The sequence below is a fragment of the Cervus elaphus genome, chromosome 25 (genome assembly GCF_910594005.1).
Source record: "Cervus elaphus chromosome 25, mCerEla1.1, whole genome shotgun sequence".
Taxonomy (NCBI): Eukaryota; Metazoa; Chordata; class Mammalia; order Artiodactyla; family Cervidae; genus Cervus; species Cervus elaphus.
This window is the reverse complement of record NC_057839.1, coordinates 8,318,525-8,341,327: the sequence shown is the minus strand read 5'-3', so window position 1 is coordinate 8,341,327 and position 22,803 is coordinate 8,318,525. Positions and strand designations below refer to the sequence as shown.

Genomic DNA, 22,803 nt, shown 5'->3' with positions numbered 1-22,803 from the left:
CTCCAAACAGTTAACACACTAAGGTTCTTAGATACATTTTAAAGTCAAATTTTTTTCAATCAGAATGCATCTCTGAAATAAATAAGACTTGATGTTCCAACATTTGCTTTAAACAGTTTTTCAGGAAGACATCTATTCGCAAATAAAAATGTAGAATAAAACGTAGACATGTGGTCTTACTCTAAAAATTCAAGGCATGAGATACATACATTCTGCAAGTGCTCAAAATTACCCAAAGTTCGTGTTTATATATGTTGCAATAACTTAACACCCAAGTACTTAAAACCCAGAGACTGATGTCTTGGAACATGGGTTGACAAACAAACCACAGCCTTCAAATACAGCCTGTTCTTATAAATAAAGTTTTATTGGATTATAGCCCCAAACATACTGTCTATTGCTGTTTTCATACTACAATCTGCAGACCTGAGGTGTGACAGACACTACATGTCCCACAAAGCATAAATATTTACTACTCCATCCTATACAGAAAATGTGCACGAGTTACCCTATCTTAGAATCATTAGAATCAATGATCTGACAAATTTATGTCCAGTCTCAGAGTTCATCTACCCTGAAAGTTGAACTACTGAATACGGTAAAAGAGGATTTGTCCCCAAAACATCCAAGTACAAACCCACACGGAAAAAAACCTCTGCTGAATCACTGAAAGTCATGTAGTTGTCAATCTACACTAAAAATTAAACTTTAAAAGCAAACGGTGAAAAAAAAAGTCAAACGGTGAAAAAAAATAAATAAAAGCAAACAGTGAATTTAGTTCACAATCTTGTAAAACTTTGCTACAATAATAGAATCAACATGAAAACTCACTGTACTTTCATTGTCACTTGTATTTAGCTCACCACCACCAGGAGACATACTAATTATTCCTTTATTACTTATACTTGCATCCAAGAACCTACACACATTAAACTAGTAAACCAAGACATAGTTTTTGTAAAAGTCTGTTTCCCCCTGTCAGGACAGAGAATGGGATGGTAAGTGGAAGTAGTCTCTTCTTCTAGATATATTTAGCCTCTTCTATGCTTATTAGTCTAAAAATTCCAAAGATGCTTTATTAATCACATAAAAAGAGTTACATCCAAATAAGTCTTGTTGAATCTATTGCCATTCTTAGAATAAGACAAAAAAGGGGCGCAAATACTTTCATTTGCCATAAAAATTATATTTAAGAACTCGAAGTCTATCAAATAATCAGGATTTATATTTTTATATATCATCCTTAACAGAACTGTGAGTCAATCATACCAAATACAGAAATCGATAAATCATTTATTTACCAATTATTTTTCTCCAGTTAACAAAATAGGAGATAACTGCAAATTCCTAAATACATACAGCCAACTCTTGAATAGCCCCTCACGATATACCTAAGGCATGTTCCTGACCGTTTAAGTGCTTAACCAAAGATGCATCAACAGCCTGGTACCCTTGAGAATACCAAGAGAGTCACAGGTTGTAAGGTGATGTTAACATAGAACTAAATTAAGCATCGAATACGGCCGACGTGATGCCAAATTAACTATAAAACAAATAAAGTAAAATAAGTGATCTTCTAATTACTCATACCATTTCCTCTTTCATCTTTGGTGCTTCTCCTAGCTATTTTGGATTACAAGAAAATGGGGAAAAAAAATATTTAAAAGTACAACCAAGTGACAATCAGTTTACCATAAACCACAAGATTTACACATAAGTCTCATTTTTTGCTTTTTTAAAAGAAGTCAGTCAGATCTTGATCCTATTTCTCACCTGCAGGGTATTCGCAAGACAAGAGTCCTAAAGAACCTTCAAACCTAAATAATTCTCCCAAGACTCAGTTTTTTCATGAAAGTATATTTAAGGTCTATCAATTTATGTAAGCAGAAGGGGCAAATTACTACCAGGACCAGGGTAAGCACGAAGGGCCTGATCTTTAGAAGGTATCCTAATGAAAAAAATGGAGACCCCGCCCAGCCCTTAACTTTCTCGGCTTTTCTAGTCCTGGTATCCTCCGGGCAAAATCCAAAAAAACAGAACTTCCTCCTCACTGCCTCCTTCTATCCCGGGCCTGGTGCACAAATTCAGACCGCTAGTTATTCAAGTACCTTCTTAAGGCAGTCTTAAGGCTCAAGCTCGCTCAGAAACAGCAAAAAGGTTTGCCATCTTGGGTTAACGGAGTGCAATTACAGGGTTTGGCGGCCGGGTTTGTCAGGAAGCTTAAAGCCGAGAAAGAGGGAGAACCCAGAAACTGAGTTCCATCTACTCCCAGGAACCATCCCCAAGGGGCGGCTAGACTGCCCTCGGTACTTCCCTGCCTCCTCTGCTCGGGTGGGGAGAGCGGTGGGTCGGGGTCAGGCTCCCCTGAGCTACTTCATCGTCCCATCGGACTCGCCTTCGGACACCCGAAACGCCCCCGGCCCGGCTCCCTTGCCCTTTGCCCTGTCTCCTCCCCTCTCAGTGACCCACCGCCACCGGTCCCCTCCCATCTAACATGGCCGCCCCACCTGGCCCACCCCCGACACAGCCTAACAAATTGGGGGGGGGGGGGGGGTCCCATCACACCGCCTCCCCCAAGCCCATTGGCGCGTCAGCCTCCGTCTGCCCGCTCCATTGGATGGCAGCGTCTGCCACTCTGCGCCGAAAGCTCCGCCTCCAAGCCGCTTCAAGCTGCTTTGAGAAGACATATAAACAAATCCCGGGAGGGAGGCCCCTCTCAGCAGTCACTGGGGCGGGGACGGGAAGGGGGAGCGGCTACCCCCGAGACACCCCTGCCTGGACCCCCCCAACCGCAGCCCGCGCCTCCTTGTCTCCTGCCAGCCCGGTTCCAACCTTCGTGGCCCCGGCCCTTCCTCACACGCCCCTCTCTCTCCTCCTCCCCCGCCAGCCTCGCCTCCCCTCCCTTCCCCGGCCCCTCCCACCCGCTCGCTTCTCTGACAGGCCGGTTGCCGGCAGCCACGGCCCCGGGCTCCGAGGCAGCGGTAAAGAGCCAGGCGGCCTGGCAGGGTGGACGCTCGGCACTGCCCACCCCTGGCCTAGCCTGCCGCCCGCCCGCAGGTCCCTCTCCCGCTGCCCCGCGCTTTTATATAACCGTCCCGGGCCGGGGGTGGGGGAGGGGAGCCGGAGTCCCCGTGACCGGCAGGCGGCAGCCCGCAACCCGCGCGCCCCCAGACTCGGTCCTGGTCCCGGCCCCCGCCCCGTGCCGACCCGGCCCGGAGCCTCGGCGCCGCCGCCTCCTAGGCCAGCGGCCCTCCTCCGCCCCCCGCCCGGCTCACCCCCCAGCCCAGGCGCCTGCGGGCCCCGGGCGGAGGGCAGCGGGCCTCACCTGCGGGTGTGGGGGCGGCTCAGGCGCTGGGTCTGGTTCCACTGCAGGGGCCGCGGCCCCTCTCCATGCTGCCTCGGGTTTGTTTTGTTTATGTCCTTCCTGACGGGTTCCCGGAAATCGCGTGACTCGCCCCCCTCACGTGGGCCGCGGCGAGGAGGAGGAGAGAGGCGGGGGCCCGCCGGCCTCGGGCCAATCGCGAAGCGCCCTGCAGCTCGGCCAATCAGGAGCTCGGGCCGGCAGAGTACCCCTATCACATGACGCGGGAGGGGCGGGTTGCCGGGAAAAACCAGGAAGAGGGGGCGGAGCGGGGGCTAAGCCTGTCGCTGCAGCGTGGGCGTGGGCCGTCTCTAATAGCTAGGTGCATTCGCGTTTGTCAGGGATGTTCGTTTTCAAATACTTTCACGTCCGGCATTATATCTAATATTACAACTACGCGGCAAGGCCCGAAGTGCCCGTATTCCCATTTTACAGTTTAAGTTCACTGAAACTTGAGGGAAGCTACGAAAACGGCATTAATTTAGGAGGGGGATTGATTGCATCCACTGTTTTATGAATGTCCACAACAACCCCATCTGAACCACTTAATTCAGTGAGAAACTGACCTTGCCTGCAGCTTGTTCGTTCATTCTTTGAACTTATTGCGCACGTTTGCTCCAGACAATGGATTCCGTGCATCTTTAAAACGGCGTTACATACACAACCGTACATACAGAATGCTACTAGAAGCGCTTAGACAAACAAGCCTATATAACACTTTGACCTGAATGTTTATGTATGTGTGTGTATGTTCCCTAAATCTGTTCATAATAACACTCGTGGTAATATACCAATTTTTAGACGGGGAAATTAAGGTTCAGAAAAGTTACTTACACAAGGTCAGACAGCTTGTAAATGACCCAGCTGAGACTAGAACCCATTCCTGTCATCACAGCCTGTGTTTCCAGGCTGCTCTTTATGTTTCTTAAGAACCCAGAATTCGTCTTCTAAGCACAGTACAGAAATCTGATTTTAGTAGGCAAAAGGAAAGGAGGGTGTGGGAACAGAAATCCTTGGCCAGATTCCTTTAGGATGCCAGTTTTCTCTTAGGAGTAATTGTCTTTGAAAAAAAGGTGGCTTCTCTTTGCACACATATAGGGAAGTAATAACGTCAGTGTCAAAACCACACTTTTGAATCAGACTTTCATAGACCATAAGCTTCAAGAGGACAAGGGCCAGCCTACATTGTTCATCTTCTACCTTTCATGCCTGGCACATGGTCATTAAGTACTGGTTGAATAGCAACCTGGGTTTGAAACCTTGTTCTACTGTGTGTGAGCCAGGACAAATTATTTAACTTCTGTGTGGCTCCTCTGTAAGTACCTCACGGGGTTGATATAAGAACTGAGTGAAAAAATTCATATAAAGCACTTATCATAGTGTTTCACATAAAGTGAGCACTTAATGAATGACAGTATGATTAGATTGTTTCAAGTACATCATTTAGAAGATCCATAGCAGACTAAATAGCAAGTAAAGATAGCTCTAGGCTTACTTTTAGTAGTTTAGCAGTACTAAAATATTTTTGTACACAATATTAATAGGTAAGGATATGTAGGTACCAAAGAGGAAAGTGAAAGTCAATCTTCCCTCTGTATCCTTCAAAATGAAGTGAGGGAATGAATACTCTCCCTACTGCACAGGAAATGTGTTCATGCATGCTAAGTCGCTTCAGTTGTGTCTGACTCTGCAACCCTATGGGCTGTAGCCCACCAGGCTCCTCTGTCCATGGGGATTCTCCAGGCAAGAATACTGGAGTGGGTTGCCATGCCCTTCTCCAGGGTATCTTCCCCACCCAGGGATTGAACTGGTGTCTCCTGTCTCCTGCATTGGCAGGCAGATTCTTTACCACTAGCACCACTGGTAGCAGGATTATAATTATTTTCTTGAGGCCAACACTTTGTTCTTATTTAGTCACTGAATCGTGTCCAACTCTTTGCAACCCCATGGATTGTACCCACCAGGCTCCTCTGTTTATGGGATTTCCCAGGCGAGAATAGTGGAGTGGGTTGCCATCTCCTTCTCCAGGAGATCTTCCCGATCCAGGGATCAAACCCGAGTCTCTTGCACTGGCAGATGGATTCTTTACCAAGTCCCTGGGGAAGCCCCAAGGCTAAGATACCACCTTCTAATTTTCCGTATTAACTGGAGTTTAAAAACGAAACCCCAATAGAAAAACTAGCTTGCGAAGTATGAGCCAGGTTCCTCTCACTCATTCATGAGATTCATGCATTAAATCTCCATGGAATACATTACAAATGATCCTCACTCGTAATACCATGTTTGGAAAAACTGCAGCAAATGGTTAGCTCTTCCTCTGTTACTGCCCTTTGAATACAGGTATTTTCACCTCCTCTCCTGGGCAGCAGTTTCTTGGGCTCAAGGAGCACCCAGAGTCTTTTCACAGCAGGAGGCTCTGCCCTTTGAAAGCTCTTACTAGTGAATTACGTTGTATTCCCGCCTTTGCATCTTCTGTTGTCTTGGAAAGGACAGACTTTTGGCTAACAGAGACCTTTCCATCAAGGTTTATTAATGACTGTATCCTGCTCTGAAGTGAATGAAGTCACTGACTCCTAATTGATTTGTTTCTCTGAGTTTTACCCTGCCAGATTGTGCCACAGTCAAAGCTGGCAGGGAGGCAGGACTCCGGAATGGCATCGGCCTGAGTTTCAGAAGGCTCCTCTCGTTCTAGTCACAAAGTGGCAACCAGAGGCCACCTCCTCCAACATGCTTGACCTTGACACTGGCAGAAGCATTTCATGCTGGGGTAGCCTGAATCAGAAAACTATGTTTTACCCAAATATGAGACAATGAGGTAAAAAAGGAATACTTAAGACTCCACTGAATTCTTAAAAATAATTTTTATTTTGTGATTAGGTAACATATATACATCATACTAAATTCAAAAGGTACAAAAAGTATTTAGTGAATGTTAAATCTCTCTCCCACCCCTGTTCCCTGGCCCCTCATGTCTCCTTCTCAGAACCAACCACAGTTACCCACACTCTCCGTATCCTTCCAGAGACACTGTGAATGCAGATGTTTCACCCACTTTACACCTTAAGGTATTTGAACCACTATTGTTGGTGCCAAGACCCCAGTTGGAGCTCTACCACCAACTGTGAGACCCAGAGTGAGGGGCTCGATCTCTCTGGGTTCTAATTTCTTCACCAGGAGGAACTGGATTAGAACCAGATGTTCTTTATGGTCCTTCTCTCAGTCCTCCTAAAGAGTTAAAATAACTGCTATAGGTCCTAACTCTCCTTTTGATCTGAAGTTTGCACTCTAATTTTTCATTAGAGCACAGACTGAGCCCGGCCTGCAGATCATGCACACATCTTCTAAATGAGTGTTATCCTTTTGAATCTGTGTTTTCTTTCCAGACCCTCCAGACCTGTGTGATATGTTAAGATTTCACAGCTTCGGAAGTGAGATTAATTAACTCAACACTGGAAGATCTCCAGGAAGAGCTGAGTCCTTCGGACACTTTTGAAAACTGATTTTCTTCCTGAGAAAGTGGAGTGTTGCTCAGGGAGAATCTAAAAGAGATATAAATTGATGCTTGGGAATTGACACCCATTCCTCTTTCATCCCTCCTAAAAATATTCTTTGGGGAAAGAGGAAAGATCAGTTCTTCCCATTGCCTCAGCCTCTTAATAGAATGCAGTGTTCTTTACAGTTCCGAGCTTCGGTTTCTTACTTCTCTCAGAAAGCACAAAAGTTCAGCCCCAAATGCACTTCCGTAAGTCGACCATTTACTTGTTTCCCCTGATTCCTCGTTCTCCAAATCCCAGAACACATCTGCCAAAGGATAGGAGCTTGTGGTCAGAAGGCACAAATTAATATCCAAATTCTATTCAACCTCCATGCCTTAAGATCCCACATCTTTTATGAAGTCTGTTTCTATCACATCTCCCTTTTCAAAAAAAAATGAGTTTTGTTTTTTTTTTTTTAACGTGAACCATTTTAAAAGTCTTTCTTGAATTTGTTAGAATACCGCTCTGGCATGTGGGATCGCAGCTCCCCAATCAGGGAGAGCTGCACTGGAAGATGAAGGCCTACCCACTGGGCAGCCAGGGAAGTCCCTACCATATCTATTTTGCCTTCATTAATCTCCTTCCTTCTACCACCCACTGAGAATTTAATATACTCACTGCTTTGCATTATTTGTAATGTATCTGTTGATGTTATTCTATTTAATCAAGAGGCATAAACACTAATACATCCTTGAATTATGGAGAATGCAAGGCACATCCTTAGCAGATTCAAGCTTGCTTAGTGATGGATAAAGGAAGAGAAAGGAAAAACAAAAAAAACAAAAACCTGACATTTGTGGAGTGCCTAAGGTGTTCAGGAAGACACAGTGTCTACCCTGGAGGAACTCAGAAAGTGGTGAAGACTTGACTTGGGAAGCTGACAATTCAGTAGAGTTTATAAGAGGGGAAGCCCTGACCTGGTTGTTAAGAGCATGATACATAAGTGTTTCAGGGCCACTTGCTTGTTAAATGACTTGGGCAAGTTCCTAATCTATCTATGCCTTGGTTGCTGTCATCACCGGCTTACAGGTTGATTTTGAGGATGAAATGCAGGGCCTGATGTCTCAGAGGTACTCAACAGTGTTGGTTTCCTCCTCCTCCACCTTCCAGGGAGAAACATGATTGGAAGTCTCTTGGCAGAGAAGCAGCAGCAGAGAAGGGAAAGAAAGTGGCATGGCTAGAGAGGGCAGCAAGCAACTCAGACTGTTTGGGGACACCATTATCTTTCACAGCAGCATTTCCATCAAAATTGTTTTGTCTGTTTCACTAAAACTGAAAATTTCTAGGACATCTAATAATTCCTGTGGGGTTCTTGTTTTTTTTCTTTGATTTTGCTTTTTTTGTACTGAACATACAATTAGTATCAGCCACTGTTACTGATAGCAAACCAGGAAGCGAGGGAATGAGAACAATCTAGCATTTGTTGTAGGAAAGACTCCCAAAGGCCAGGTACAATAAGACCTTCTTGTTGGGGAGGCCAGAAGTAGGAGGATAAAAACAAAGCGGAGGAACAGACTGATAAGAAGCAGGAACCAAGACGTGTAGCCAGATAGCAGTTTGCTGAACTACAAATAGAATCGCATTCCAAAAGGTCCAATTGGGCGTAAAACTGAAGCTGGATTTGAAACACAGGAAGTAAACAGTCCAGAGAGGTCGCTAAAAAAAAGTAATAAAAAGCTCAGAGAGGGTGAGGGTGAGGGTGAATTTAGGGGGTCCTGTGTATCCAAGGTTTTTTTCCCCTTACAAATTCACAGGGCTTCCCAGGTGGCATTAGTGGTAAAGAACCCGTGTAAGAGACCTGAGTTCGATCCCTGGGTAGGGAAGATCCCCTGGAGGAGGGCATGGCAACCCACTCCAGTATTCTTGCCTGGAGAATCCCATGGACAGAGGAGCCTGGCAGGCTACAGTCCGTGGGGTTGCAAAGAGTTGGACACGACTAAACACGCACACGGGCACAAATTCACAGTATCCTTCATGACACAGCGAAACCAGGGATGGTGCCATCAGTGTTTATTTTTCAGCCTATTTTCACGAAGTCCAGGCAAGAGTGGGTGCACAAGATAAATGCGTGCAATGTACCTGCCTTCACACTCAAGTCACACCGAGCACAGAGCACATTAACAAACCTGAATGCCAGCTGTGGGCTCTATCCTGTGTCAGGAGGGCAGTGCCATTAATCTATCCCTGTAACTCAGTGCCCTTCTAGGCTCCTGCAGGGCGGCCTGCCTGTCTATACAGACCCTCAGAGCATTGGGGTTCCCTGCAACCTCGGTGGTGCAGCCGTCACTCCGGCCAGGACTCAGCCCGGTCTCTGACTGCAGGAGTCCTGGAGAGCTGGCTCCCACGGCTCCCTGGTGCCCTGGCAACCAGTCACCTCAACAGAAGGACGCCTCTTGCCCATGTTGCCCCATCACCTCTTCCCAGTTTGACAAAAGCAGAAGTCGCCTTTGGGGAACTTGGGAGCAGCAGATGAAGCCAAATGGGGATCAGGACAAAGTCTGGGGCAGTTCCTCTTTCCTCCTAGCAAAGGAAGTAATAAAAAGATTCAGGCTCCTGCCAACTCCACAGAAGAGACGACCAGGTCAGTGGTTTTCTTCTCTCCTCTGGTTGGGGAACAGAGAAGTAGGGAGTAAGTATTAGAAAAGAGGGAAATGTACTATACTGCTTTTCGCCTTGCCCCAACCCAGTCACACTTGGTTGAGGTGTAAGGCAACACAGTAAGGTCCTTAGGGTCTGGCACCCAACAAACCTAAGTGAAGGTTAGTTATTGTTGTTATTATTAGTAACAATGGCTCTGAACTTTTCTGGAGCTCTGATGAAAGCCAGACTTGCTCCCCAGAAAAACTCACACAAGTATACACAAATCTAATTTTGCTGGTGATTTCAGGGGATGTGCAGCTATTTGTGTAATACTCTGATTAGGACCCCTTGAGGTCAGAGGGACACTACTTCAACCAATAGAGCAGTTGCACAATTTGCAGGTCCAAGTGCAAAATGAGAATGTAGCGACCCCTTGATCAAAAATTAAGAATTTCATGACGACGAGAGCACAGCAGTAAGCCAAGGGCAGGACCCTTCTCCGCGTGACATGGCACGACTGCACAGTCCCACACCCACCCAGCTGGCTCACCAAGACCTCAGAGCCCTAGGTCGGAGGTACAGCCCTAGCTGTACCTTTGCTTTAAGCAAATGCAGTCTCTCAAGAATGGAACTTACAAAAAATGCATTTGAAAGCTGGCTGCCCATAGGATTCTTACTGAGCAAGCTCGTAGACATCAAACATTTGAACACGCCAGAGATCCTGCCCAGCAAAGCTTTTGCAGCTGGGGGCCTTGGGGGGAAGACCCGTAAATTATAACAGCTGTGATGACAGGAGTCAGCCACAGTTGCTGTGGACACCGAGAGTGGCCATAATTTAGGGAGGAGAGCACTCCCCGGGGCTGACTCCAGGGTGAGCACACTGGGATTAAAGGGTGCTAGATGTTCCAGGCAGAGGGAGGTGAGAGGGGACGATGCTTTGCCCAGACCTGCACTCTGGTGCACACGAGACGTCATGCCTGAAAACCCCACTTCTGACCCTGCTTTTCAGAAATGTCAGCAAACAGCAGGCTGTGTGCCCCCTCCCTTGGACACTCAGGTGTGGGTGAGGGCTGTTCTTTTACCACAGGTGATGTAGAAACAAACCATGGTGAAGAAGCTAAGACTGCAAGGCCTCAAGGAGGCCACATAAGGAAATTTATCCTGGGACAAAATGCCATGGAGACTCAGTGGCAGGCCGGGACCCTGCCGCCAGACGCCTCTGGGATTGAATCCCGTTACCTCTAAGCAGTAGTTTGTGGCCTTGTGCCTCAATGTTTTCATCTGTAAAATAGGGATAATCGGGGTATTTATCTAGCTGGGTTATTGTGGGTATTAAATGCATTAACATATGTGAAGCATTTAGAACATCTTGCTTATGCAACTTAATAGGACTGATAACAATGACGGCAAAAACGGGGGGGGGGGGGGCGGTGGGCGGCGGGAAGCAGTTGCAGAAGGGTCCCAGACCTCAGAGATGGGAAGAGGCTTGGGTGTGGGTAAGTGAGGAAGGGAAAGTTCAAGGCCCTGTAACCACACCCTCTGAAAGGGCAAAAACCTTTGGAATGAGACTTTGATGGGACTTCTCGGTGGAACTGCTTAAGTCATGTAACCTTTGTTGACCTCAATTTCTCCAACTGTAAAGAAGGGATGCTGTGTCCCACTTACTTCTCTCCCCAGCTCTAAAGTGGGGGTGCTTCTCAGGTCCCCAGCCTACATTCTACACACACTCTTCTCGGCGCCCACGCCCACAGCCACACCCACAGCTTCAGGTCTCTCCATGCTGGTGCCTCGCGTCCCCACCTCGAGCCTGGTCCTCCTCCTCAGCCTCCAGGCCCATGTAAAAAGTGCCCACCAGGTAGCTCCACATGCATGCCTCAGGCACCCACAAACTCTGTCTGTGACTGAATTCATCATGGCCCTGAATCTCAGTGAAAGTTTCCATGGTCCACCCAGCAGAAACCAGAGAGTGATCCCTGACTCCGCACCCCACCAACATCCATCAGCCATGTGCTTGTGCTAGTAGCTATGGCCCCAGTACAGCTACTTCTCTGACGTCATTTCACTCCTGTTTCCACAATCCAGGACACCTCTTCTCTCCTAGACTCTGGCAACAACTTCATCACTTGTCAGCCTGGGACACTTCACTCACTCCTGCTTGCCTAGCTCTAAGTCATCCTTTGGGTTTCCCCTTAAAGGTTATTTCCTTTAGAAAGCCTTCCTCCACCACTTACTGAGTGATTCTAGTCAACTTAACCAGCAATCTGTACTTGCTAAGGTCCAGTACCTCTACTGAGGTCCATTGCTAGGAGGTCAGGAACTGAATTTCTTCTGTTTACCACTGTCTTCAGCAGCTAAGAGCAGAATAAAGACTAGCAGCTGAAAATGCCTGTTGAACATTGCCAAAAACCTTATGTGGTTTGCAAAGTCACACTTAGCTTAACTCACATTTCCCGACACAGCACTTCTACAAAACATCTGCTCCTCTTGTTCCCTTTTGGGATGGCACCCACAGCAGTACTACACTTTGGACAGTGAAGAAAAACTATGGAAACCGTTTCAAAATCCTGACGGCAATTTAAATAGAAGCCTGGCTGGATTCAGGTGGGTAGCCGGCTTCAGTGCTGAGCATCCTCAGCTGAATACTCCTGTTTTGAGTTGGCTGGGAAGTAGTGGGAGTTGGGGAAGAAAGGGCCAATACATTTCACAAGGAGGGGGTTTAGACAGAAACAGCACCACAGTCTGAATGAAAGGCTTGCTTGGAGTGGTTGGGAGTGGAAGAACAGTGGGGCTTTTTCTAACCCGTGTGGGACCCCAGAACATGCATACCCCAGGCTTCCACTTTTCTATGTGGGCAGAATCAAAATCAATGCTCCCTTTTCACTTCCTCACGTTGTCACTGTGAGCACCTACACAAAGGGAGGCTGGCATTTCCTCAGCTGAATGCGCTGCACTCCGTCCTGCATGGTGCAAACATTTAATCAGAAGTGCTGTGTGAACTCATGGATTTCATTGATTCAGAATAGCTTCAGTGTTTTAACAAACCTAGCTGACTTCATTTCCCTTGGCCCTGAATTACTCTTAAAAAAAAAGGATGTGTGTGTGTGTGTGTTTGAGCAGGCGTGCCTGTGTTATATGATGTTTGAAGAAGTACTAACACTATTCTGATGTTCCCCTGCAAAACACCATTTTTTTTCCAATTATAAAATACATGTTCTTTGTGAAAAATCTGGAAGTACACAAAGCTGTAAAAGAAATAATCAGGAGCAACAATTTGGCCTATTTCTTATCAGGTTTCTTTCTATGCACGTAAGTTTGAAATCCTGTGGGCTTCCCCCCCCCACCTTGACGTAATACCCTATTATCTTTTGTTAGTAAAGAAACTTATTTTTTCTTCTTTTTATTCAAATATTAATAGCTTCATTGGAGAAAATGCTGAAAAGGAAAAAGAAAATTAAAATCATTTGCAATTACCATCCAGAGGCAATGTTAATAGTTTGTTATTTGTCTTTTCAATTTCTTTTCTAAGCATATATTTTGGGGAAAAGATTATTAAATGCACCAGGATATTCCTTTATTGGATGCAGCACGGCTTATGTGAGCATCTCCTTTTGTTGAGCATTAAGGCTGCTTTCGATCAACTCTGGTATGATAAGTGTTCTTCAGGATATAGCACTTTACATTTTTTTTCCTGAGAAAAATTATTCCTACAATAAATTTCATACATTCAATTCTTAAGAGAGAAAATTGAAGAAACAGGGGAAAAAGTAATACACAACTTTTGCTTAAGAGTCCATCACTATTTTAAATACATCTCTTCTTCAAACAGAAGAGAACTCTTACATAGAGGAATGCGGACAAAACTATTCTAAAATGCTGGACATATATTTTAAAATATAATTTAAATATAATTTTAAAAGGAGCAGTTGATTTCAAATTTTTGGAAGACAAAATCCAGGGCCAAATCTTCTATGAGTCTGAGCAACAGCTTAAAATAATTTTGCATCCACATGTAAGAACATCTACCACGAAAAAGAAAACCCAAACAAACAGAAAAACAACAGAAAAACAAAACAAAACAAAAAAAACTGGCCAGAAGAAATAAACAAAAAGGTGCTACTTCTGAAGCAACACCCAAGAAATATATAACAAAAAATTGTTGGGTCAGTGATAAGGGTAGAGACATCATTACATGTTTAAGGAAAACAATGAAAACAGTGTTAAAAGAAACCAACGACCCTCAGATGACATCTTCAAAAGCATGCCAGAAATTCTTCTGTTCTGGTATACGACCTGGTAGAGCCTGGAAAGGCAGGAAGGATGTGGTCTAGACACTTATGCTATGATTATTTCGAAGAGATCCATCGCCCTGCTCAGAGATCAGGCTTGGAGCCTGGTGTGTGCCTTTTATTTTTGTGTAACCCAAGTACAAATGACTAAACAAAAGGGAAACCACATGTTTAAAAAAAAAGTCAGCTGCCCCTCTGGGGCCTATCTTCATAGAAAAATATAATCAGTGGGTCCTAGGGATTTCATCATTTCTTCAAAATATATCCTTTGTGTATTATCATAATTTACAAATCATCTTTACCACCAATACCTCACTTGGTAACAACCTCATATAGCAGAAAAGGGCAGGTATTATCACCATTTTATAGATGAAAAAACTGAGGCTCAGATATTAAATGATTTTCCCAAAGCCACATTACTAGAAAGCGATGGAGTAACTGCAAAGCTAGGCCCTCTATTAGTCTAATGATCATCCTAGGCCACACCATGGTCACCGGGCCAGACTTGGGAAGAAAGAAACACCCCAGTATCCTCTCAAAGGGCTGGATGGTGCTCCTTCCAACCTGGGCCCTGGCACGCACTGGAGCAAGGGCACTCTCAAGGGAAGAAGTGTTCGCAGGTGTTCATCTCGGATTCTGCCTGAGTTGCTGTAACAAAATGGTTTGATTATTAGGGAGGAGGTATCTGAGTTTATACATTAACTGCATTTAATATTCTTGAGAATTTCATACATGAGGAAATAGACTCAAAGGCTAAGTGACTTGTTGGGCCAAGGGAACTTACTGAATTTTGCCCACAAAATCTGAGTGGATCTCATCATTCCTTCATTTCAGTGACAGTAATACAGCTGGATGGTGACAGAGTCACAGAACCTGGCTGTTAAGGGCTTGAAATCTGTCTCTCAGTGGGAGGTGGGGGTAGATTTGAGATGGGGTAGGGTGCGGGAAGGAGGTGTCTCTGATCACCAATCTGGCTAGGAAATGAGTTCCTTTCTTCATCATAGGCTTTATGCTGAGGCTTCAGTAGGGCTTTGGTTTGGAGAAAACCCTCTAGGTTCAGGCCTGAGCTGCTGCCTTATTAGGGCCTTTACCTTCCCTGAGAGCTTACTGAGCAGGATTTTCCAAACCTCTCTGGCACATTGCAGGACCTTCCGTGCTCACATCCCTGCTGTGAGTGCAAGCAACACACAAATCTTCCTCACCTCTCTCTGTAGGAATTAGATCACACCAAATGGCAAGCGAGCCCGAACGCAAAAAGCAATGTAATCCAGCTTGCTCCACTAATGTCTAACCTCCAGAAGTACAAAAATGGATTTATACGAAGTGACAGAACAAGGCAGAACTCAGGGACCTGGATCAGCCAAGGTCATGACCTCTGCCTTCCACTCTGCCATTAAATCGGAAATGTGTCCAACTGTGATCGTGAATGAGAAGAGCCCCCCAGGAGCTGCACGGACGCCACAGCACAGGGCTGCTGAGCTGGACCCACAGGCTACTACAGCTCACTCCGTGCTGAAGTCAGGACAGGCAAAGGCACCGCTCAAAGAAAGCACCACACCAGGGACAACGGGAGGGAGGCTCAGCTTCAAACTCACGGTGGTCTGCGGGGAAGCAGGCCGGGGTGGGAGCTCAAAAGGTTTCAGACTGACCACCAGTAATGCTGGGCAATAGGGCCTGACTCAAAGAATCTGGTTACACAGCTGCACGCAGGTCACACGCCCCCAACCGTGATCAGGGCTCAAAGACTGTGGCATCCTTTTATGTACCCACAGTAACCACCAGCATTGCTTTCTTAGATGATAAATAACAATGAAGGGTCAAATAAGTTGCTCTGATGGGAGACAGCTTGGTCATCCACAAAGGCAGAATTCTTCCCTCCCTCCCAAGCCCCAGAGTCGGCTCCTGGCCAGTGGAACACTGAGAGAGGCAGGGTGCAAGGAAGAAGTGCTCTAGAGTGGAAATTAGAAAACACGGATCTCCTCCCTTGTCTCCCCCTGACCGGCTCCCTTAAACTGGGCAGGTAACCCTCCTTGTCTGGGCTGAGATTCCTTATTTGTAATAAAATGATGGGGTAGCAGGTATCACTATGGTCCTTCGACATCAAATCTTCAGTGTTTTCTGGATTCCATGAAATTACCTAAAGACGCCTGTTTGCTGCAAATGTAAAGGATGGAGTTGCCTCTTAGGGAAAACTTTAAGTTTAAAATGAAAGAAAAGAAGGAAAAGAAAGAAATGAAAGCAGGAGAGGCACATCAACTTGAAACTCTCTTTGGTCATAAGAATAGCAAAGCAATGAGTTCAGACAGTTTAGGAGGAAAAGAAAAGTACAAACTGCAAAACAGGAAATCCATTCTTGGCTGGCTGTCAAAGAGCCATGAACGGGTGAAAATTTAGATCCATTTTCATTTTTAATTTCTTAAATCTAATATAGTCCCCAAGTTACTGAAGTACTGAGATGCCCACTACTAAAACACACAATGACTGTCCCTGTCCCAGGCTCCTTTAACCACCTGATTGTTCCGTCCCATTTCCGATAGGGAATGGTGCAAGGAACGGCTGGTTCTGGTTTGTCCCTGTGGCTGGTACTGCCCCCTACCTGCTCGGCATCACGACTATGTGTTTCTGGACAATGGTGAAACACGGCCTTGATCTCTAGTTCTATGTATACCAACCTTACCTCCCAGTAGCCTTCCAGCTCTTGAATTTGCAGGGACCCAATATCCACTTCTTTGACTCCTCCAGTGGCTACAGCAAGCACTGAGATGTTTATTGGATGGTTAAGAAATGTACTTACCAGATTCCTCAGTCATCTCAAACTACACAACCAGGCTGATCCATCCAAGCTAAGTTTGGAAGTACAAAATGATTTTTCAAAAAGGCCTTATCTAGAGATAGAAATGAGCTCAATTAACAAACACCAAAACCAGGTTTCCATAGAAAGCAGAAAAATAATTTATTCCAACAAATGGCAGAAATAAGAAATTCAACCTGAAAATACTTTGGTATAATTCTGGAGGGTTAGATTTTCTCTGGAAAATGTGTTCTCCTAATGACTGCCCCACTGGAGACTTATTGTCATGTAACAGTTTTTTAAACACTCCACGGATTCTCATTTTGTGAGCAGGCAGGAGCCATCTTCAAATCCATCGGTTCCAAGGAGAGAGCAACGTTATTTCTCAGAAGACCAGCACTTTCCAGCTCAGAAGAGTACATAAAGATTTTACAGAGGCAGCACAGTTTAGCTTAAACAGGCACATCATTCAAAGTGTAAAAAAGGTGACAGGAAAAAAATACTGCATTATAGAAAAAGATATTCAAATGTGGGTGAACGTTTAAGGCAATTGATGGCCACAGTGGGCACGTCAAGGAGGTGGTCTGGGTATGGAGGTGATTTTGCAGCTAGAGGAGTTCTCTCCGTGACCTGCAAAACAAAACCGTTCCAGTAACTGGGCCTTTCCACCATCCTCAGGAGAACAAAAGGGTAACACCAGGAAAGTCAACCAGGCTAATCATTTCAAACATTGGATTGGCCAAAAGGTCTGTTCCCGTTTTTCCGTAAGATGGTGTGGAAAAATCCAAACAAACTTTTAGGCCAACCCTATATACAGGTGCTCCATAAATGCCTGAATGAAAGTGGGCTTAGTTAAAATACAAGGTTCCGGCAAGGCTGTGACAAGAAGTCCGGTTACCAAGGACAACGCTAAACCAAGGAGCCCAAGTCCTGGTTGACAGTGTTATAGAAAGCAAGAAGAGTGGAGTGGACTGAAACCAATTGCACTGGGGTCTGACAAGTTCACTTAGCTTTCAAGAACCTGGATTTGCACTTCTCCTTTGACAACATGGAAGCCAGGCTCCCACAGGCAGGCAGGCTTTTCCCTATGTCAAACTCCTCAACAACAGGCTGCTTGGTACTCGAGATGGCTCACCATTCTTGCCACCCCAAGTGTAGGTGACAAAGGAGAATTTTTCTAGAAGTTTAAAGCTGCAACACCACCTTTGCAGAGCTAGCAAGCATTTAAAATAGGTATCTTCACACAGCGGTCTCATGAACTCCTTCATGTAAAGCTGATTTTATAATGTTTTATAAATAAAGTCACATATGCTTACTTTTGAAATTTAAAAAAAAAAAAAAAGAAAATTAAACAAAAAAATTACCTCTTTAAGAGGTAATTTCCACACAAGCACTGAGTTAGTGGGAAAACAAGCTGGTTATGACCCACCATGTGCCAGAAGAGGTTTATTTAGGTGCAAGTGGAGTGAGGGGCTAGTTAAATTCAGATGAGGTGTGGTTGTGGCAGGCAAATCTGACAAAGATTGAAGGTTGAAAAATCCATAGGTAGACCAGATGGGCTATTGAGATTTTCCAAACTGGTGGGCACACCCAGGAGAATCCACAGTGCAGGGTGATTAGACGACAGGTTTCTCAAGGCCCTGGGGCCAAGGTGCCCAGACATGGACACGAGACTGCTGCTAAGTCTTCCTGGGGCAAACTGGGTAGGCCAGTTGCCCTGGATGGTGGAAAGCACCAGACTGCTGGGGGACCCGTTAGGGCAGGACACTGTAAACAGTTAACTGAAGATGTAATTAGAGGGCTTTGTTTTTACCACGTATTAAGGAAAACAACCAGAGCAGCCCAGGCAGGGGTAATGGCCAGAGCTACCAGTTTCTTCCTTGGCTTCATAAAACCTTGTGTGCGTGCTCGGCCACTCAGTAGTGTCTGACTCTGCAAGCCCATGAACTGTAGCCAGCCAGGCTCCTTTGTCCATGTGACTTCCCAGACAAGAATATTGGAGTGGGTTGCCATTTCCTCCTCCAGGGGATCTTGCCGATCCAGGGATCGAACCTGCATCTCCTGCACTGGGCAGGTGGATTCTTTACCACTGAGTCCCGAGGGAAGCCCTTCAGAAAAACTGTCTCTAATCTGATATCATTTTCTCTTCTCCTACTTAAGCCAGCGGAACAGCCCTCTTCATAGACCCGAGTTTCAGGCAGATTATTAATTTTTCTTGAGAATATTTGAAGTAATGAAATGATTTTTTGTGTGTGTGTTAATTTCTATGAAGAGCATACTGTGAGACTTCCTCATTGTTTAGACCCTTCTGGACAAATGAACAATCACAAAAGAGGAAAACGAGTCTTCACTTTTGAAAAACCACATAGAGGGGATGATTTTGCCTCAAGTTCAGCGATACCAGTTTAAGATCAATGTGAGCGAGCAATATGTTCAGTGGCACAGACTTGTGGTCTGATTTTGGAGTGAATTAAAGAAGCACATATTCTAATCGTCTCTCTGATATGAAACAGCCATTTTGGGGAACTCGACCAAAGGGTCCATGTTCTCATTTTGTAAAATAAAGGAATCACAAGGCTACTTTCAGCTAAGATAGAGAATGAAGAAACAGAAAAATATTAAGACTAGAACCAAGAAATCTGTTCAGAGAAGAATGAGTGAATATATTTTTTTAAGCAAAGAATAGGTATCATTTTTATCTTTTTCATTCTAGATAAATTCACAAAATAATTCCTTCTTTACTTTTATGTGTAATGTATATATTTATTGTAGGAGATTAACTACAAGAGGTATTTAATCAAACTAAAGGCATGAGTGCTTCACAATTCAAGGCAATGCACTGAATGGATGGCAAAACCTCCAGAGCCAAATACCCGTAGGACAGAAGAGATCACTGTGAAGCCACTGTGGCCAGGAAACACAGTGCAAGGATTTGTAAGCTGGACATTCAAAGAGAAAACATCAGAAAGAAGAGAACGGCTGAGTGGAGACAAGAAACCAGAACAACGTTCACTGAATCGTGTGTTTACTAACTTGCCTTCTGAATTAATGAAGGGTATAGTAAGAAGCAGGAAAAGCTAAGTAAAGCTAATTAGCTTGAGAACATGAAAACAGTGTGGCTAGAACCAGTAGGTCACTGAGGAAAGTTGTGAAAAGAGAGGCTGCGAAGGTGGTTTGAGGGCAGATGTGGCAGGCCTCAACCGCTGAGTGAGAAAATGGGACAGAATCTGCAGATCAGTCATTCTTATCTTCTGCGGTGCATGGGACCTTTGGTGACCCTGACAAGCTGTGCTTACAACACGTAACATACAGCATTCCAAACAGCATGTACCCATTAGAATCAGGGACCTCATGATTTACAAAGATCATAGAGAACTACTGAGTTTCTGGGGCAAGCAGTGATGTGTTCCAGGAAGTGTTGTATCAGGAAGATAAACAAGGTAGTGGTTTGTAGATACCCCAGTACAGAGGCATCCATTGCTGTAATTCAGAGTTGCAGTGATCAGTTCAGAAATTAGGGTCCCAGAAAGAGAAACAACAAATAGATAGGCAGACAAGTGGTGAAACAGGCTCAAATGGATTCAAGGAAGAGGAAGGAGAAAGAAGCAATCGAATGGGTTCTGACCCTAAGTGACAGGGAAAACTATGACAGGCTTAACCATAAAGCACCTTGCACTATGTAAACTTTTCACAAATATGGCTTAATTCCAACCTCTCAATAGATCGCGAACACCTTTAGAGCCCACAGATTCTTCTGAAATCCCCACTCACGGTGGATCACGGTGCTATCCACCTCGTGACACTCAAATATTTTTGGAATGCATAAGAAAACAGCTCCCTCAGGGCAGAGGCCTAATAACCAATACTCTATTCCTCTCTGGTCCAGACTTTGTAATAAAATGGAATGCCTGCTCTTTGCTGCTGCTGCTGCTAAGTCACTTCAGTCATGTCCGACTCTGTGCGACCCCATAGATGGCAGCCCACCAGGCTCCCCCATTCCTGGGAGTCTCCAGGCAAGAACACTGGAGTGGGTTGCCATTTCCTTCTCCAATGCATGAAAGTGAAAAGTGAAAGTGAAGTTGTTCAGTCGTGTCTGACTCTTCACGACCCCATGGACTGCAGCCTACCAGACTCCTCCGCCCATGGGATTTTCCAGGCAAGAGTACTGGAGTGGGGTGCCATTGCCTTCTCCGCCTGCCCTTTAGGACTGTAGTAAACTACATAAGCTCATCTAAATATATTACCATGATGTGGTTAATGAACCAGCTTATAGAACAGTGGTCTCAAGCCACTCTGAGTAGACTCTACACAAGTATCACATCCCCAAAGCTGCAGGAAAATGCTGTTCAGTCGCTAAGTTGTGTCTGACTCTGTGACCCCATGGACTGCAACACAGCAGGCTTCCCTGTCCCTCACCATCTCCCACAGCTTGCTCAAACTTATGTCCATTGAGTCAGCGATGCCATCCAACCATCTCATCCTCCGTTTCCCCCTTCACCTCCTGCCTTTAGCATCACGGTCTTTTCCAGTGAGTCGGCTTTTCACATCAGGTGGCCAAAGTATTGGAGCTTCAGCTTCAGCATCAGTTCTTCCAGTGAGTATTCAGGGTTGATTTCCTTTAGGGTAGACTGGTTTGATCTCCTTGTTGTTCAAGGGACTCTCAAAAGTCTTCTCCAACACCACAATTTTGTAGGAAAGTAGGACATTGGAAAAACAGCAAACTTGATGTGACAGTTCCAATAAGTATCTCATGGATCAAGGCTCTAGAAGCAGAAACTCGACTGGCAGGGGGCAGAGATGGACTGAGCACTGTTCTTAGAAGTACTGGGTAAAATTTCCAGCCAATAAACATAATGTGGTATAACTCAGCCTATCAACATATCAAAGCAAATTATGGCAGTTAAAGTGTTTAAAGTAACAAAGGACTGGCTAGCTGTTTGTAAGTGTCCTGTCTGAGATTAATTCAATTTCATCTGTATGAAGTTATTCGATAGCTTCCATGACTGTTCCTCATTTTTCTCCACTGAATACCATGCTTGGCTTGTATCTCCTACTGTCCAAATCTGGCCTCTTAAAGAGTCACGTACAGAACTGAATACTTTTCCTAACCAGGTGAGGACAAGTCTAAATCTGGTTTCTGCACTCCTTTATCATCCCAGATGTGTAAAAGTTCAAAGTTCTAAAAGGATTTTACTTAGCTCATTCTTTGAATTTTACCAGAGAAAAGTGAGGTCCTATCTTAAGGGTCTGTTTGCTCCAGTGTTAGGCAGAGATGAGATCTCCTGAGGCGATAATCCCCAACGCCTAGAGCTGCAGTACTGTCCCAATCACTCCCTTAAACGCAGAATCAACGTGGCCTGACGCTCATGGCCAGGGCTGCCTGGCGAGCTCCATTTCCTGGCATTCTGCTTTCAAAGGAACAAACTTCAACAGAAGGGTTTCAAGCAGTCTTAGTCTGTGCTGTGAACCAGAGTATAAGTGTTAGGAAATCATCCATTGGGTTACAAACATGTGAAACTGAAAAGAATGGGCAAATGAAACAGATCCCCACACACAGTGTTATTCAAGGTGGAAGGGCCCAATTTACTTATGGTAAGAGGTAGAAATGAGGCTCAAAAGAAGGTAAGTGACGGTCTCCACTAGAACAAGTTCCCACTCTGAGGCCTGAGGTTCTCAGCTTTAAACCCCAAACAATATCCTCATAGTCAGTATAGCTAAGAGGAAGGACAGAAAACAGAACTTGATGGAAAAAAAAAAAGGCAGGTTACAAACACATACACTCTCACATATGAATCAGACTAAAAGAAAATCTATATAAAAGGGAATTAAAACCCCTTTGGGCAGACAAAACTCTAAGGAACAAAAACAGTTGCCTACCTATCAGAATGGCAAAAACTCAAGCTTTGAGGAAACGAGTACTCTCACACATTGTTGGTGGGAATGTAAAAATAGTACAGTCCCAACAGAAGGGAATGTAGTAAGATCTAGAGGAAGAATTTATACCTTTAACTCAGAGATTCTATTTTCAAGGACTCTAATCCAAAGACTACTGGTAAAAACACAAAAATACAAAACACATGCAGGATGGCACTGTGGCTTTATCATCAATAACAACAAAAGACTGGAAATAATCCAAAGGGATGTTAATGGCTATACAAAGAATGGAGGAAGATCTCTATACACTGATAGGAGGAACAATCTCTAGGATATATTTTTCAGTGCAAACAGCAAGGTACAGAATAGCACATG

At 44.9% G+C, this 22,803-nt stretch overlaps 2 protein-coding genes across 3 annotated transcripts in view; both read right to left on the bottom strand.

Moving 5' to 3' along the window:
- CREBRF (CREB3 regulatory factor) overlaps nucleotides 1-3,457 on the bottom strand; it is a 59,895-nt gene extending 56,438 nt beyond the window's left edge. The window contains exon 1 of one of the 2 annotated variants that reach the window (XM_043887323.1): nucleotides 3,326-3,457. The gene's annotated coding sequence lies outside the window, so the exon portion shown is untranslated. Of the gene's footprint in view, nucleotides 1-1,773; nucleotides 2,472-3,325 lie in introns of those variants that run through there. The other variant, XM_043887324.1, reaches the window with a different exon arrangement.
- Nucleotides 3,458-16,691: 13,234 nt separating this feature from the next.
- Nucleotides 16,692-22,803, bottom strand: part of ATP6V0E1 (ATPase H+ transporting V0 subunit e1) — a 28,112-nt gene continuing 22,000 nt past the window's right edge. The window contains exon 4 of the mRNA XM_043887330.1: nucleotides 16,692-17,184. The gene's annotated coding sequence lies outside the window, so the exon portion shown is untranslated. The remainder of the gene's footprint in view (nucleotides 17,185-22,803) is intronic.